The 13,804-nt window shown below is 45.8% G+C and overlaps 1 protein-coding gene across 6 annotated transcripts in view; it reads left to right on the top strand.

Moving 5' to 3' along the window:
- The window catches only part of ITPR1 (inositol 1,4,5-trisphosphate receptor type 1), a 318,999-nt gene that overhangs the window by 81,572 nt on the left and 223,623 nt on the right, over nucleotides 1-13,804 (top strand). Inside the window, exon 1 of one of the 6 annotated variants that reach the window (XM_027121456.1) lies at nucleotides 2,844-3,222. The exons of the other annotated variants lie outside the window; for them this stretch is intronic. The gene's annotated coding sequence lies outside the window, so the exon portion shown is untranslated. Of the gene's footprint in view, nucleotides 1-2,843; nucleotides 3,223-13,804 lie in introns of those variants that run through there. 6 annotated transcript variants of the gene reach the window in all.

Below are 13,804 nucleotides of genomic sequence, written 5' to 3' on the forward strand. Positions count from 1 at the left end.
CTGTATTGACCCTGGGGATATAAACCAACCCCCACACCCCCCAGGCACCAAACTGAAATATTTCAGAAGTTTCAAATACTCCCTGTTTCAGGTACTGGTAAAAATTCAAAGTAATTCCCCTAAGAAACACTTAGAAGCCACCCAGATCTGTTCTGATAGCCCAGCCATCTTGCAGAGTGTTTTTGCTGAGGCAGCATGAGTAGGGCGCAGGAGAAATGTCAAGTGTCCGTCCCTTCTGAGCTACCGAGAGGCCATGAGGTTCCTGCTTAAGGGGGCTGTCTGTACGGATGAGACACATGGACGGTGAGTCTGTGGTCTTACGTCGTGAGGTTAGCTCTGTTTTGGGGGCTTCAAAACTCCCAGGAAAGATTTCTTTGTTGTTCCCAGACCAGTGTTGTATACATTGGTCATTTTTACATAATTTTAGGTTGCTTGCCGTATTCTATATAAACCTCGGTTTAGGAAAATTTAGCTTGGTAGTGGCAGTCTATATTGGGAACCATCCCTTCTCAGTATTAAATGAGTCTGGGACAACGGGCAACGCCCACCCCATTACAAGATTTTTATGAAGCAAACATCTATTTTTGCTTTGTGCAGACTCTACTATATGAAGGGCTGAAAATAACCAAATGCTCAGACACCATTTGTAATGCAAAAAATGACCGTAGGGGGAACCGTGTTTTTTGCTGCCCTGGTTATGACTAACTAGTATAGGTCATAAATTGTGCCCTCTAGAACCAGTTTTGCTAGGTCATTCCAAGGTTTTTTCTGGTATTGGAGGAACCTGCAGTTTTTCCTGTGGACCTGAAATGTCCTCTTGTCCACACAAACTGTGAAGGAAACTGAAAATAATTTATAGAGGAAGGCTTTTTCTTTTTTTTTTTTTTGTGGTATGCGGGCCTCTCACTGTTGTGGCCTCTCCCATTGCGGAACACAGGCTCCGGACATGCAGGCTCAGCAGCCATGGGGGCCCAGTCGCTCTGCGGCATGTGAGATCTTCCCGGACTGGGGCACGAACCCGTGTCCCCTGCATCGGCAGGCGGACTCTCAACCACTGCGCCACCAGGGAAGCCCCTTTTCTTTTTTTAAAAAAATTTCTATTGGAGTATAGTAGATTCACGACGTTGTGTGAGTCTCAATAGAGTGACAGATGTAGATGACGCTGTTTCTTAAGCTATGCCACGCATGAGGCTTGCAGACTCCGGAGCGCCCATCCTGTCCTGAGTTGTACTCCCAAGGAGTGCGTTTGCCAGTGTTCTCAAACCAGCATCAGAAATCAAGCTCTGCATTCAAAAGATAGACGCTTCTGATTTTTATCAGATAGGCAAGTTCCCTATCCCCCTAGCAAATAACACAAGCTTTCTGATTCAGAAACGTCAGCACGTGCCAAAGGAACAGCTGGTTATTTTAATGCCTCAAGCCTGTTCCTGCTGCGTCTATAGGACAATGCTCCCCCCACCCAACCCCCCAGCCCCACAGCCTGACTGTGTCCAAGGGGAGCCCAGTTGACCCACTTCTCCTGTGTGCTGTGGAGAATGGATAGTCACCAACTCCGTGTCCCACCCGCCAGCAGAGGTGCAGTTACAGACAGACGTAGACTTGAGTGTTTCTCTGTAGCATTGTGATATGTGTTTTCATCTCCAAACTTCAAGAAAGAAAAAAAAAAAAAGATCCAGGATGGTAAGTGACTGTCCAGGTTGCATTAGCAGGACGTGGACACAGAGGAATCACGTTGTGCATTTCAAGCTACTGGCAGTTGACTGGACATTGCATTTTCTCTGAGCCTCTTAACCTTTTCAGTGCATCCCTTCATGGCTGTGAAAGTTTCTTACCATCTGTTCGATTTTCCTGTGAGATGATTAACTTTCAGAAACCTAAATGACTCAAGGAAAGTGAAAGCAATACTAGACTTTCTGGAAAAATTTATGGAATGTGTCATTCTTCTCCCAGTGATGTGTGTGCTTTAGCGAAAATGCCTCCTTTGCCGTAAGAAGTCCGTACTCTTTGGGCTGGTGGTTTGTCTCAAAAGCTGCAGAAGACAGTGTGAAAGTCTAAATCACAACCCTAGAGAGATTTTTTTTACCCCCAGCCTTTATTTTAGCAACCTTTGTCTCCAATTTCATCTCTGGCATGTAAAAGACTCATGGCATAGGGGGGAAAGAAAAGTTGATTTATAAAAATCAACCCATTTCTCCTATCAAGGAGATGGGCTAAAAGAGGAAATTGGATGTGGAACTTCTTTGGAAGAGAAGAAAATAGAGTTAAATAAATTTTTTTTTTAAATGCAGGTAGTCTCATAAATATTTCCTTTGAAAAAAATTCATTGGATAACCTCATCTATTGATATAATAACGTCTAACTATATGTTATATCTGAACTGTTTGCTCTGAAGCTGTTCATGTATGACATTGAGAAAGAGTTAGGATTTGAATCATAGCAAAGCCTTGTTCCAGTCTGAGTTACGTGTTTCACAAGAGAACGTTTGGGCAGCCCAGTGGGTTTGAAACTTCCTGAAAGTTGCACGGGCTGGGATCCGTGCATTCCGGGCCTCTCTTTGGCAAAATATTCTTTCCTTTGTGGTTTCTTCACATTTTCTCATTGCATTTGCAATCCATGCCGGTAGAATCGGGATACTCAAATTTCTGTGATCCAGCTGGCTAGTTTTAGGAAAGATACAGCTTGAGCCTGTTCTTCCTTGGCTTTTCGCTTTCACTTGCCTTATTTGGTAAAGCTGTGGGCTTCGTTGTTCCTGGAAAGGGCTGTTTCACCAGTTTCAAGGACTATTTCCCACTTGCATCTAGTTCGGAGCTGGGAACCAGAGCTCGCTGGTCGCTCTGTGGTGTCTGTTCCGAGCTGGGGCAATTGCAGGGTTGGAGTAGGCTTAAGAATCCTCAATGTATACAGGGCTGACGGTGATGTATCCCTCCCTAGTGAGAGGTTGGCACGTAATATATATAGTGCAGTGTAAACTTCCTTTTGAAACTGGGACTCTTGAAAGATGCCGGCTTTTTTGCTTTGTCCAGGGCCTGGAATGGGCATGCCCTTCTCCCTTTTCCCTGTATCTTGTTATCTAGATTACCTTTCCCCCAATTATTATTTCCGGTTCTGCTTTCTCCCTACTACTTTGGGGGCTTTTTCCTATCCCTTTTAAGGAACCGATAATGTTGCTCATATGAGAGCTCCACATCCCAGGTTTTAATAGAGCTCACGGTTTAATATTCGGTAAGTACCTCTTTTGATGTTATTTATAGGAAAACGTATTCTTATCACGTTTGTGGTATATGAAGTCATGTTCTTAGCACACCCACACCACCTTTCTGACTACACACCCTTCTCTTGTTTCTAAGGAGCATTGCTTTTAAAAATAATTAGCATAACTTTTAGAGAGATGAGAAGGTGGGCCTTATTTCTTGGGGCTTAAATTTGTTTTCTGCTTTAGCATAAAAAGGAAGTTTGTAGACCCCTAATCCTCAAAAAGATAGTTATATTCTTTCTGATAAAAGATGAGGATGGAGAGGGGGGAGGAGAGGAAGTGAGGTTGATGTAACCTGATCCTTCACTCTTTGCCAAAAGAACAGTCAATTGTTGTTGTTGTTTTATAAAGTACAAGGAAGTTGATTTCATTAAGAGTTTGGAGGGAGGGGGCAAAGGAAACATTTTTTCTTTTTAACCTCCCAGAACACAGAGGCTGCCCCTCAGTAGGAGAAGCAGCGAAACTCCTGAACTGAGCTCACTTTCATTTTCAAGGGCCTCTTGTGGAGCATTTTTTCATCTTTGCTGCAGAAAGAAAGGCTCCCTCTTCTTCTTCCTTACCCTGCAGTTCATTTTGGGGGTGTGTGTGAAGTTAAGGGATGCTTAACATCACCAGGCATCCCCAAAACGCTAATGGACAGGCACAGATGGGCCATCTAGACGTTTACTGGGACGGAAAAGCCAGAAGGAGGAAAACAGGAGGGCAGCCTCTGAAAGTTAAGCACCAGAGTTAAACCTGACCTGACCTCTGACAATGTATTACTCTGCTACCCAAACCTGTTAGAGGCACACGAATGTCCCCCACTCTCCTCGGGTATGAATTCTGGGCTGTTCTCTGACCAGCCACTTGTTTTGAATACTCAGTTCAGCCCTATCAGGTCTTGAGTGTTTCTGTTTCCCTTTTAGAAAATAACAAACAAGTTTGAGAAGGTTGGAAGCAATGCGCTGGGTGTGTAAATGAACAAGTTTGCCTCGTGCTGGGTTAAGCGTGTAAACCCAACCAATCATGTGCCCGTACAGGATACACAGGAATATTTTGATCTCACTACCGCTACTCCTTCTACAGTAGAGATTAATGTCTCTTGGCTGGATTAGTTCTTTGATCCTCCTTACTCATTCTTATCTGTCCTGGGGCACATAACTCTTTGTCACACTAACAATAATGATTACTACTGACAGGAAGGCTTAACGGTAGCTAGCGGTCTCAACCGAAAGCTTTAACCCCATTTCCCCATTTCTTCCTCACAGCGGCACTGAGAGGCTGGTGCCGATTAACTCTTTGTTTGACTCTTGAGGGAACCGAGGCTTACAGAATGAACACGCCCAAAGCAGTGCAGTTAACTGGAAAGCACTGTCCTGCCAGCTGCTTCGCTCTGTTGCCTCCTAGCCCTGTTTACGTCATTGTCCCGCTGCCCAGAGCCTCGAGTGCTTCTTTAAGTAGTTTCTGGAGATCGTGGTGCAAGGACTGACTAGACTAAATGCACATCAGTAAGTTGTCGAGATGACTGTCTCTTTAACACACTCAGCCCTCTGCCCTGCTTTGCTGTCATGTTCTCTCTTAAACTTCATCTCTCTTCTTACCCTGTTCCATTCGCCTCTGACTTTGGTTCATTTGCTACTCAGGTAGGTCTCAGACCTGTGGGTCCTCTAAAGGCGTTGGTTCCCAACCTTGACTGTGCCTTGGAATCACCTAGGAGAATGAAAATATGAGATTGGAGGGCTCCATCCCTGCTGTTGGGATAGGTCTTGGCAATACGTATATATATATATATATATATATATATATATTTTTTAACATTTACCTGGAGATGATGATGATCAGCTAACTTGGCTTTCAGGCAGTTTCTCAAACTTTACTGCTGAAGTACGTGGTGATCTTGTTAAAATGTAGATTCGGAATCCGTCTGGCCTCTGATTGCTGTCTCTCTACCCACGATCCTGCATTTCTAACAAGAGCACAGGTGATGCCGAAGGTACTGGTTCACAGTTTTTATTTTAAGTAAATGGTGCTGAGATGGTGCATCTTGACTCTGCTTCCTTTCCTTTTCAAATCAATTAAGTGACTTGTATCTCCTAGTGGCTGGAATGGGTGGCTTCCAACAACCTACTGGATGTAATTGCTTCTGGGATAAAGTGAGAAAAAGGAGCAACATGGAAGGGTGTTGAAAGAGAAACTGGGGAATTCCCTGGTGGTCCAGTAGTTAGGACTCCGCTCTTTCACTGCTGGGACCTGCGTTCAATCCCTGGTTGGAGAACTAAGATCCTGCAAGCCGTGTGGCACAGCCAGAAAAAAAGAAAGAAAGAAAGAGAAGCGGCCTCCGTTTGGAAAGGACTTGTTAAAAAGGCAGGTATTCTTAATTAGTAGCTTAGGATCTAATCTTTGTCACTGAGGGCTGCAAATGAAGCTGCCTGGAGTCTTCTTGAAGACAGCTTCTAGCTGCAGAGGTTTTTAACACCTCTCATCTGACTTTGTTAAATATCTACTGGAATCCGAAATAGAAGCTGTGTAGGGAGAGTCTCCCTAAGCATACCTCGGCTGCCAGGCATGCTCTGTGTGGATTTCTTCCTTGATATGAGATCAGTCATAGGAAATCTGAAAGCCCTCCAAGACGTTTGGTTCCATGTGATATTTAATGCTGGAGTGTGTCCCCTCGAGTGTCCCCACCCCGGGATCCCTCACCCTGGCTGCCCGCAGAATCATTTAAGAACTTTCCATTCTATAAGAAATAGGTAACTACAGTCTCTCCGTGAACACGTAAGGCATTGATGCAAAGGCTTGTCTCCTTTTATCCCCTTCCTGACTCTACGTGACTGCTATTATCGATGGTGCAGTAATCTTGCAGGTTTTTTCCTCTGCATTTATTCACCTGTGTGTATACCTTTTTTGAAAAGAAGGCTATTATTGAGTGTGTATTTTAACATTACAGTGGGTTTTTATTAACCTCTATTCAAAGCAGCAGTGAAGTCCCTTTTTCACCTGGCTTTGCACACACCCTACCCTGCTGGCTCTCCAGAACCTCCCTGGCTACACCTTCTGGGCCTCCCTATCTCTCCCTCTTTCTTGCTACCTTAGTCTGGTCCCGGGCCTTGTTCTCAGCCCTCATCTCCTCTCTACCTATGTTCATTCTCTAGATGATCTCACCCAGTCCTGCGAGGTTAAATATGCTGACCACTAATTCCCAGGTCACTTATAGTAAAATCCTATAGGACGTTCTGTCAAGCCGGGTTCTCAGCCTTGGCTGGCTGCACGTTAAGATCACCTAGAGGAATTAAACAACAACAAAAAACCATAGTGCCCAGGATACATCACAGAGGAGTTGGATCAGAATATCTGCACATGCGACCAGGATTGAGAACTGCTGTTGAACGTGACCTGGCTCCTGCCTATGTGTTGCTCTCCCGGCTGGCTCAGCTCTAACCGTATGGGCTGCTTGACAGTTCTGTGCACGTAGCTAATTTCTGCCCCAGAGCCGTTGTCTGGCCTGGAATTTTCGTCCCCCCACCCCACAGGACTCGTACCCTCACTTCCCTCATGTGTCTGCACAGATGTCACCACCTCAGAGAGACCTCCCCTGACCTTCCTGCCGTATTGCCTTGATCCCTTTAGCTGCTTCATCCCTTTTTGTCCCTCCACCATGCTTCATTCTTCTTCATAGCAGTTATTATTCCCAATACTATGTTTTTTTTTGTTTGTTTTCTTATCCTTTGTCTCCCTCTCTAAAATTTAAGCTATGTGAGGATAGAGGCCCTCTCTGTCTTGGTCACCAAGACACTAGGTATCCCTAGTACCTAGACCAGCGTCTGGCCCAAAGGAGATGCCGAAACAGCATTTATGAATGAATGGGAGTCAGCAGGGTAACTGGATGACCGTATTATGGTTTTTGTGGCATTTACCCCTGAATCTGCCCTCGCTCTTTCAAGACCACGAGGCAGGAGGAATGCCTCATCCCTCTAACTCTGGTCCTCTCCATGTATTTTGATTCAGGATGGTGTTTCCTCGATCCCTCCTAAGGGAAGAATGTAAAGGAGAAAAAGAACGAATGGCAGGATAACCTGATGATTTTCCTCAAGTGACTTGACTGTGTTCAGATCACTAGATCTTTGCCTTGAACTGGTTCCAGTTTGGGGGGAATGTTTGAAAGAGCTTTTCATTTAACCTGGGCATTTAAAATTTTTTTTGAAGAGAAGCTTATGCTAGAATTACAGAAACCTTCAGCACTTAGGACTGATACCAGAGTATTAAATGTCAGTGGTTACTCTGGCTTGGGTTTGGTTGTGAGGTATTTATTTAAATGATGGCTTCCCTCGACTTGATTCTTTTTAAGTCCTCGTTTGGAGCAGTGTCAGTTTACTAGTCAGATCTGATATAACTCTCTTATATAATCAGACTTTTTAAAGATGCAAATTGAAAAGGCATTGCAGTTAGGGTTTAGAACTTCTTTTATGTTACACACGTCAAGGATTGGTCTTCCTGCTTTTGATCTTTTTCCCTTGATCCGTCCTTCAGCAGGTTAATTCAGAGCTGGGTTCTGAAGGGTTCTTCAACTGAAAACAGAGGGCAGTGAGAATAATGTCTGTGTGTAATAACGACACCATTTGAGTTGAAGGAGGGGACTGTGTTGCTCTCTTGTGTAAGTGTGGCTGGTGCCTTACCTGTCATACCTGGGAATGCTGGGAAGGTGCAAGAGTCACTCTGTGTACTTAGGTTGACTGTCCTGTTTTATGTTACATATCTAGTCACTGTTGGCCTCTGTTATGCATTTTGTCTCTTAGTCTCAACACATTGGTGATATTCTTTGTACATTAAGTGTTTGCATCGTATTTTGCTCATTACTTGTAAAGCATAAAGCCTTTTGTCTACTGTGAGATACATTTCTGGCTGTTTACGTGAAGCAGTTCCTCTTGCCTTCCCTTCGTGGCTTTTATATGAATCACAATCCCTTAGGGTACAGACAGCTGGAAGCCTCACTCATGCAGGGATTTGTTGGCTGATGTTACCGGCTGGAGCCCAGGGACTGAAATGATGTGTCTTCAGGGGCTGTACTTGCTGCTTTCTCCGTGTTTTGTCTCTGCTTCTCTGTGGCTGGGCTCCTTTCTCAGGCAGCCTTTCCCTTTGTGGTATCCAGACTGTGGTGTGCAGCTCTGGGTTTGCACGCTCTTGTCAGCCAGGCTAGGGGAAGGAAGATGTCTCCGCCTGTTTTCTCCAGCCAGTTAAATCCCACCAACTCAGAGGTCCTGGGCTCCTAGCACTGTGGCCTGGGGAGGCGATCCCGTATTTGACCAGGGTGGGTCACGGGCCCACCTGCGGAGCAGGGAGGTTGAGTGAGCTCCACCCAAACACTGCAGTTGGGTGTGGCTGGAGGTTGGTTCCCTGTAGAAATGAGTCATGTCACTGGAAGAGTAGGGAATTGGGCTTAGCTGGGCACCCTACGAACCACTGGCTTCTCTGGTGTCATCATTGGGAAGTGACCCATGGTCTGATAGCACAGAACATGCTGTGTGCTGGGGCAAGAACTTGCTCAAAGCCAGGCGACCTCAGCTCTTGTCAGGCGACCCTTGCCTTGGCACTTGGTACCCCGTCTAACAGTATCTGTCGGCGATGCTTTACCCATAGCTTCCACGTGTGGATTTTGTTTGCACGTTTGTGAACCGAGACATGTCATTTCCCTCCTTTGAGTAAGTGTTACCGTTATTTGTAAATGGGAGGCTTGAACAAGGTCACTCTTCACTCTGGAGCTTCATGATGTCCGATAGGCCCCTCCCTCCATTTTAAGAGGAGGAATGTGAGAGTCCAGGTGAGTGCTTGGAGCTACTGGCAGAGTCTGGGTTACATTTTAAGAGCTGAGATTAGAAAGAAGTGAACACAGCAGTGTGTGTGGGGGTGATGACAGATTTTTTGGCCTTATAGCCTTGAATTTGATTCAGCATTATAAATCGAATAATTCTGTTTAAATTTCCGATGCTAGTTCCTTGGGGGAATATAAAAGTGAATAAGATGGCCATGCTTCCATGCGGGCATAGAGAACACTGTAGGAGAGAGAGGGCAACTGTATTCTATCATAGTTCTATTATAAGTCATGAGAAAATAAATACACCTTTGTATTTATATAAACAGACTCGTGTAATATTCCAGGGGAGCCCAGAGTGACAGAAAGTGTGAGATGTGCTGTTAAAGGTGCACAGGATGAGGTGGGAGATGGAACCGGAAGCGTGGCTGGAGGCCCCAGCACTTGGGTGCTGGCTTCAGGTGCTCAGATCTTTATTCTTTATTCTTTATTCAGATCTTGGCCTCTGAAGACTGCTGGGTGGGGAAGGCTATGGTCAGCAAGTGTTGCAGAAGGTCACCCCTCATGGAGAAGTGGGAGACTGGAGCCAGAGAGGCTACCAGGAGAGTCCCTGTGTCAGATGACAGGATTAAGAACCAAGGCAGAGGCAGCACTAAAGGTGGGGTGGCCGTACGTAGAAGGTAGATTCACTAGGACCTGCTCGCAGGCTTTGGGAGATGTGAGGGAGGGAGGTACGTTGAGATCATCTAAGTGTTCTTTCCTGATTTACCAGGAAGGTAGTGGCGCCGTGAATCACTGCCAGTGGTTAGGAGGAGGAAAGGATTTCGGGTGGTGAGAGGGGCAGAGAATGGTTTGACTCTGGTTCATGTCACCATGGCCATGAGGCAGATGTCAGCTGCCTGTCTCCTTGAAGGAGCCAGATGCGGTATGTATGAACAGATGTGGAGAGACATACCTGGCACTTACATTCTTGGCTGGAGTTCAGGAGAGCCGTTAGAGCTGGAGATGCAAATGCGGACGTCTTCAGCCAAGAATCTGCATCACTCGGGATTAGGTCTGGCTGTTACAGAACAGAAATATAAATCGCAGAGCTTTCAACCGAATGGATGCTGTAGTGGCAGCAGTCAGTGCTTGGCCTGGGCCCCCTGGGATCCCTATGTGTTCTTCCTCAGTTTTGGGGCATTTGCGTCCTACAGCCCAAGAGCACGCAGCTCATCATGGGAAGATAGCCCTCAGGCTGCAGGACCCACTGTGCCATAAAACATGGAGAGTCCAGAGTATCTGGGAGTCTCTGAGGTTTCCCACCTTCACCAGGGACTGACTGATACAGAAGAATGAAAACTCAACCTCAGGACGGGAAAATAGGAGGCATTGTTTATACTCCGGGGCTCCTCGTAGGATCAGGCTGAAGTCATCCTCTGTAGAACTGTACCTAACAGTCCACTCTGATGAGCTTTTCTCTCTTCCCTGTCTTGCTTCACCCACTTCCTTATGGGTTTATTTTGGTAGCATTTTCTTTTTTAAAAAAATTTATTTTTTTATTTGGCTGCGTTGGGTCTTTGCTGCAATCAGGCTTTGTCTAGTTGTGGCGAACGGGGGCTGCTCTTCATTGTGGTGCACGGGCTTCTCATTGCAGTGGCTTCTCTTACTGCGGAGCACAGGCTCTAGGTGTGTGGGCTTCAGTAGTTGTGGCACGCGGGCTGTAGAGCACAGGCTCAGTAGTTGTGGCGCATGGGCTTAGTTGCTCCGCGGCATGTGGGATCTTCCCAGACCAGGGCTCGAACCCGTGTCCCCTGCATTGGTAGGCGGATTCTTAACCACTGTGCCACCAGAGAAGCCCACGCTTCCTTAATAAATCATTTGTATATGAATCCTAGTCCCAGTCAGCCCAAGATAGGGATTCATCTTTATCTCAGGTAAGTGAAGTCCAGGTAGAGGTGTTCCAGGTCTGCTGTGGCAGCTGTGTGGTTATCGAGAGGCAGGCCCCTTGTGTCTTTCTGCTCTCCCATCCCTCGTGTGTGCCTGTCCTCAGGTTGTCTCTTTATCATAAGATGGTTACTCTTGCTCCAACCATCACAGTCACATTCCAGGAAATGGGAAAGAGGAAAGGGCAAAAGGATGCACCTGCCCACTGATTGAGCCTTGTTTAAAACCCTCAGCCAAAAGGCCCTCCCCAGGACCATCTCACTGGGAGGCTGGGAAATGTCTGTGTGTGGCTTTGTGTGTTTATTTGAATCTGGGCCCATTGCCACCCCAATGATAAAATGTTCTATTGGTGAGAAGAAGGGGGAATGGGTACTGAGTAAGCAGCAAACAGTCTCTGCTGCAGAAATTAAATTCAAAACTGAGCATGCAGACCGTGTTGCTTTTGGAAGCCTGGCTGAGGAGGAGGAAATAGAGCAGGGAGGTTAAGGATTTGGGCTCTGGATTTAGACCTGGTTTATAAACCCCTCCCCTGCTCTCTTGTTTACATGATGTATAACTTGGGCCAATTGCTAAGCCTCTGTTTCCTCTTCTGAAAAATGAGGAGGGCGATAATAATGGAATCTAGCTAAAAAAGCAGTTGCGAGAATTTGCTGAAGTAGATACTGTATATGAAGCTCTTCACATAGTACCTGGTGTATATCAGTTATCTGGGGGCAGCATATGCGAGGAGCAGGGGCCTTGGCTTACGGATGTTTTTAAGAGCAGAGAAGGAGCTGTTAGTGAAGAGAGGCCTAAAGAGGAGCAACGAAACGGAGGGAGGGAACTTGGAAATGGCAGGGGAGGGTGACGAAGAGTGTCACACGGCGCCGAGATTGGGGAGGATGAGATCTGAAAAGTCAGTTGACTTTATTTATTTATTTTAAAATAAATGTATTTCTTTATTTTTATTTTTGGCTGCCTTGGGTCTTCGTTGCTGCATGCCGGCTTTCCCTAGTTGGGGCAAGTGGGGGCTACTCTTCGTTGTGATGCACGGGCTTCTCATTGCGGTGGCTTCTCTTGTTGTGGAGCACGGACTCTAGGCACATGGGCTTCAGTAGTTGTGGCACGTGGGCTCAGTAGTTGTGGCTTGCGGGCTCTAGAGTGCAGGCTCAGTAGTTGTGGCGCATGGGCTTAGGTGCTCCGCGGCCTGTGAGATCTTCCCAGACCAGGGCTCGAACCTGTGTCCCCTGCATTGGCAGGCGGATTCTTAACCACTGCGCCACCAGGGAAGTCCCAAGTGTGTTGACTTTATAGCATCTAGGTCATTGATGACCTTTGGGAGAATTTTAGAAACATGACTGGGGAAGAATGTTCTCATGAAATCAGAAAGGTGGCCAGGCATGACCCTCATTTCATAGATGAAGAACTATGGTCTTTGTGTGTTTTTCTTTGGAATTTGCTTAAGCACACCCTGCCCTGCTACCCCCAGACTCCTCACCCCACAATGATTATGGTGAAACCAGAAATAAAATCCAGATCCCCTGCTTATGAGCGCCTCACTAGAATGCCAGTTTAATCCCTGAAGTTGGCACTGGTATCTGCATCTTGCTTGTAGGTGAGTCTCTACAGTAAAATTCCCTGATGAGCCAAGAATTGAGAACGACGTTCTTTAGGGTTTGTTTTGAAGAGTCTACCTTTGTGGTTGAAAACCAAGTTCATAAACAAATAGATAAAATCTTTGCATGAGTTTTCATTCCTGCTTTTAAAATATTGCTTTTAATAATATTTATAACTGCCCTATATTTCATCATCTTTGATTCCAAATCTCAGACTTAGTAGTCAAGTGAAGTAATAATCTACCATTCGTGTTAAGTGGTGTTTGTACTCTGCTGATCCCTTGTTTATAGATGGCAGAAGTGGAACATGGGGTTTATTTATGTTCATAAGGGTTTAGTAGCTGGTCACAGATGGGTTTGCAATTCTCCAAAGCAGGTTGTTACCCTAATGAAGGTGTGAGGTGTCACCTTTCCGGTTTTGGGTTATGTGGGTTAAATGACTGCCTCTTTGCTAGAATCCTTTAAATTTTGATAAATGGAAATCTCTCTCCTCCCTGCAGTCTTAGCTTTTTATGATCAGAACTCCTCATTAGCTGCTTGGTCTTTCCACAGTCACCTTTCATTTGTGTACCCTGGCAGTGTTGAAACCCAGCAACTACTCCATGCTTATTACACAGGACAAAACAGAAGTCACCCTATGGGGAAATGGGAATGTGGTTGCAATTCACTTTAAAGCAACTTGACTTCACAGTGTTTCTCTGGGTCAGTAAAAGGATGTAACGTTTAGAGGCTGATTTTCTCAGTGTGTTGATATGTCAACAGGGGTTTGCCCTTACTTACTGTGTTCAGCAAGCATGAGTGAGGCCTGCAGAGAGCACTAAGTGAGTAAATGAGCTCAGAGAGGATGAGGGCAGATGAGGAAGTAAGTGTATATGTCCTGTCGCCAGGGGTCCTCTCACTCACCTCCAGCAACTTGCTGCCATGCAGAGATAGGAGCCCAGCATTGCCAATTCCTGTTTTTGTTTGTCTTTTAATAAAAAGCTGGAGAGGAGGATTTTAATGTGAAATTGCCTGCTTTTTAAATAGTGGCAATTAATATGAGTGTTTGGAACAGTGAGCTGGCCAGATAGAACGTTGGCTGTGAGCTGGATGTGGCCTGAAGTCCACCAGCTGGCAACTTTGCTTAGGATAATGCTCTTAAGTGAAGCTACTGTTGATACATTGAATGTGTCTTTATGTCAGAGCAGTGAGCAAGGTTTTCTGGGGCTGGGGGTCTATGTAGGTGATGAGGATGCCGCTTGAGCC

The sequence above is a fragment of the Aethalodelphis obliquidens genome, unplaced genomic scaffold (assembly GCF_003676395.1).
Source record: "Aethalodelphis obliquidens isolate GAN/ISIS:26980383/991018 unplaced genomic scaffold, ASM367639v1 scaffold22, whole genome shotgun sequence".
NCBI lineage: Eukaryota > Metazoa > Chordata > Mammalia > Artiodactyla > Delphinidae > Aethalodelphis > Aethalodelphis obliquidens.